Source organism: Rutidosis leptorrhynchoides, chromosome 3, assembly GCF_046630445.1.
Source record: "Rutidosis leptorrhynchoides isolate AG116_Rl617_1_P2 chromosome 3, CSIRO_AGI_Rlap_v1, whole genome shotgun sequence".
Classification (NCBI taxonomy): domain Eukaryota; kingdom Viridiplantae; phylum Streptophyta; class Magnoliopsida; order Asterales; family Asteraceae; genus Rutidosis; species Rutidosis leptorrhynchoides.
The window spans coordinates 321,547,301-321,551,811 of NC_092335.1; positions in this window are offsets into that span (position 1 = coordinate 321,547,301).

A 4,511-nucleotide genomic window follows, 5' to 3' on the forward strand; every position below is an offset into this window, starting at 1 on the left:
TGACCACTATGCAACCACCGTTCTTACAGTTGACACTCGATTTGGTTCAGGTGACCTAATGAATTCCAGGTGAATTCCTAGGATTTTACATTCAATGGTAATGAACGCATTGAAAATAGGGTTTTCAGAAAACAAATCGGTTTGTAATTTTGATCAAAATATTTTCTCGTTCAAGCTCGAGTTTAGATATCATTGAATTCCATGAGTTTGAATTCTCAATCTTTAAGGTCAATCTCTAGGATTGAGTAATATCAGGCTTAAAAGCTGATTTTTAATCTTTAAGGAGATTATCCTTTCTGGGGATCTGATTCATTAGTCTTATCCAGCTAATTTGCACGGTGCCCCCCCATTTTACGAGATAAATCCTTCTCGTGGTTAGGATCAATCTGACCACTTGGCGACCCTGTTTGATGCTGAGGTCCGTGGATTTCCTGCTGATTTTAGTGATGACTTTTCTAGGTTTTTCGTCAACCTACAGCTGGTCTGGACGACAACTTCATGACCTAACTCAAGAAGCGCGTTTCTTTTTCGGAAGACTTTACTTCCTTTTAATGATGGAATTGATTCATCGTGTAGATCCATCTCTTCTTTTCTTTCATCGGGTAAAATAGTTTAGTTTAGTCCAAAGCAAAAGTATTTTCAGTTATTTGTTACAGAAATATGTGATATATGTTTAAGATAACTTGGTAATTTTTCCCACACTTGGCTTTTATTTTCCTTTTTATTGTTCTCTATTCTATTTTAAATGAATTTTAACATTTTGGTTTGTTTCTCAATTTATGTCCTTTCCGAGATAACAATAATTTCGGTGTTAACACCTAGTTTTATCGTTCATAAATATGTATAAACATGATTTTGAGTTCATTTAATTGAAAATTTTGAAAAATTTTACTAGAATTGGGTAGTCAGTATATAAGACTAGGGCTGTTCTTTATTATCAGAGAGCACTAGATTCTAATACAACTACTACGTTACTAGTATTTTTAATGGTAACCAAGTGTATAAAGATAAAAATTTTAAAAATCCAAAAGAATTTAACCCCTTCCCACACTTAAGATCTTGCAATGCCCTCATTTGCAAGAAATCAGTACAATTTAAATTATTGAGGGTGATTAGCGTAGAAATGATTAAATTTTACCAAAGTTTCCAAACATATTGGCGTTTGTTTGCTGAATGATAAATGGTGCATATCATTTGTTCATTTCGTCTGTTGTTACATCATATTTATTTGTCATCTTGTCGTCAAAATTAGTAGCTTTTGCTGAACTTAATGCCAGTCTTTGAAAATGCGCTGTTTAACCCTGTTTTGTACAATCGACAATATACATACATACAAATATAATCATGCATGGCAATTTGAAATGGGACTTAATATCCCACTTTCAAATTCTAAATATGAAATATTAGTACACAATAATAATAAAATAATAAAAATTACACAAATATATCCAATAACATAAGTTTAAACATGAAAAAGTCAAAAGATAAAAACATAAAAATCATAAAAATAACCAAATGGAACTAAATCAGTCTGGATAGGGGTTCCAGTTCATCTCATCGGGTGGGTTCCATTATTGGTTATAGGTGTTCTGATAGGCTTGGTTATAGTCATACCGGTTAAAGGGTGGCCGGATATCGGGGCTATGTGGCGGAAAATGAGCAGGTCGCGTAGGTACATAGTTATTTAGTACCTGATATGATAGCTGGCTCATGATTTGGTGCTGATGAACTAACCAGCTATCATGTTGGCGTCGCCTATAATCCTCGTATACTCGCTCGGAGTTCCACTGCTCATACATACTATGTCTTGCCGCGTTCGTCATTGCTTCCTCATCTATACGAACGTGGACGTCAAGAATAGCATCTCGAAAGACATCCCTAATGTCTTCCGCCTCCTCCATTTCCTCGTGTGAGCCTCTCTCTACCTGAGGATGAGATCCCTCATAGGGTACTTCCTGATTACGTCTACTTTTCAATACCTTAGCACCCACATAAACTTTCAATCCTAAGGGCTCAACCTGTTCTCTACAAATCTGTAATGGACCCCCTTGGTTCCTATCAACACCTAAATACTCTCCAATGAGAGTAACAAAAATACCTCCTCCTATTATACTCCCGTCCTGCATTCCCTTTACCATTTTAGATAAATAAAAAGCAACACAGTAAGGGATATTGACAAAGCTTCTAGGATCCCGAATACACTTTAGGTAGAATAAATCATATAAGGTAATTTTTTCTTTATTATGACCTCTTTGTGTAATCGAGTTAGCCAAAAATCTATGAATAATACGAAGCTCGGCTCTGTCAATATGTGTATAGGAGTGTCCTCCTGCTCGTGTAAAAACATCAAAATGTGACATACGCCTCCAAATGGCGTCGGCGTCAAAGTTACTATCTACCCGTTCACCATAATGAATCAAGTTTGTACAATCTGGTAATAGCAACTCACCAGGAGTATATATCTGTAAGGCCCTGGCCATGTCCAGCATGGACATTCTATACATCCTACCGCCAAGGATAAACCTAAGAAATCTTCTATCATCTATTCTAACTATATTTGTATCAAGTGATACAGTACTCATCAACTCAACACACCATTCCTTATATACAGGTCTACGAATGGTGAAAAGACGTTCCCAATCTGTAAAAGAAGAACTGCCATACCTTTGAACTAAAAGCTGTCTAACACGGTCAGCTAGATGGACCGTTTCCAAAGGGGCCCAATCGATTACCCTTGGCACCTCTACATTTTTTGTTACCAATTTGAATTTATTCCTTTGATATGTCTCGTAATCTCTCCATCTTCTATCAAATCTCAGATTAGGATGTAGAGTGTGCTCAGGAATCGTTGGGAATTCTACTGGCGGCCTCATTGGGAATACTATGAATTCATCAACAAACTGTACCGGATCATAATAAGGTATGTGCTGATCAGGCTATTGTTGTTGTTCCTGTTGTGGTTCTTGTTCGTGTTGCATTTCTGGTTCTGGTTCTGGTGCTGGTGCTGGTCGTCTAGATGATGATGCTCCTGAACCTCCAGTATCGGCTTTCTGCAAAACACATTAAATACAAAATTTGTGCATCCAAATATGCATTAGTGTTAGCAAAATAACAACTTAAAACAATCACTATTACATGTTAAATCAAAATTAAACTTATACACATTTTCACAATTTTTCACAATTCTACACTTTTCAAATAAGCACATATGAAAATGTATACAAAATTCATAAGCATTTAACTCAAATAACATGTCAAAATATTCATTACTAATAATTAGACAAGTCTCAAATGGCAAATATATCAAATTAATCAAGTTCATGAATTTTGGACTTAAAAAGTCCACTTTAATCTCCAAAAATCATGTTTAGGATCATTGTTTGGATCATTTAACTATCTAAACATGTTACACTACTCAATTTAGCAATAATTCATGACAAAAATCGGCCATAACCTGTTTATAAAAAAAAACCCCAAATTGCTCAAGAACACAAACCCTAGATTTCTAAAATTTTTGAAGTTTTTGGCTTCAAATCATGTTAAATAGCATCAATCTAGGTTATACATGCATAAAATACTAACAATTTAACACTAATTACACTAGAAATTAACAAAATTGCATTAGGTAAAAAATTGGTAATTATCACAAAAACTAGGAATTTATAGAGTTTAGGGGTGTAATTTTTACCAATTTGCTGAAGAATGAGAATCTAGGCATGATTAGAGCAAGAATTTTGATGAATTACGGTGAAAAAATGGCGAAAATTGGTGAATTTTTGGGTGAGTTTCGTGAATGTATGTGTGTGTTTGTGTTGAGGCAGAACCGAGCTGCTGTATGTATCAGGCCTGCATTTGGTCCCCATGCGATCGCATGGGTTCCAAGTGCAAACCCCATGCGATCGCATGGGGTGCCGGCTACAGTGATTTCAGTTTTTTTTTTTTTTTTTTTTTATAAAACCTTATACTTTATAAAACTTATAATTAATTAAATTTTAAAAATTTTGTTTTCCTTTAGGAGCGAGGGCGTTTCGAATCGTTGTCCTAGTCTGTCCCTCGACAAAATTTTAAAATTTGTCAAATCAAAGCGCGGTTTTTAAAAGTAAAGATTTTTGGGTTTTTTTAATGTTTTTGGCATACTTTAATTCAATAAGATTAAAAATAATGATAATAAAAGTTCTCGTCCCTCCCTCGGGTAAAGCAATTTCGGTTCAAAGACCTAGTCTTCAACTTACGACGAATTTTAAAAATCATATTTTTAACTTAATGAGATAAAGTAAATTTTTGTTTTTAAATTCACACAACTTAAATATAAAATTCAAAATTAATATTAAAAATTCACACCAAACTTAAAATTTGAAATGCATAAAATTAAAAATTCATATTTTAAAAATTAAAAATTCACACCAAACTTAATTTAAAAATTCATATTATAAATTCACACCAAACTTATATTAATTTTTCAAATATTTATAATTTTAAATATATTGATTTTACAAAGTTTACAATATTAA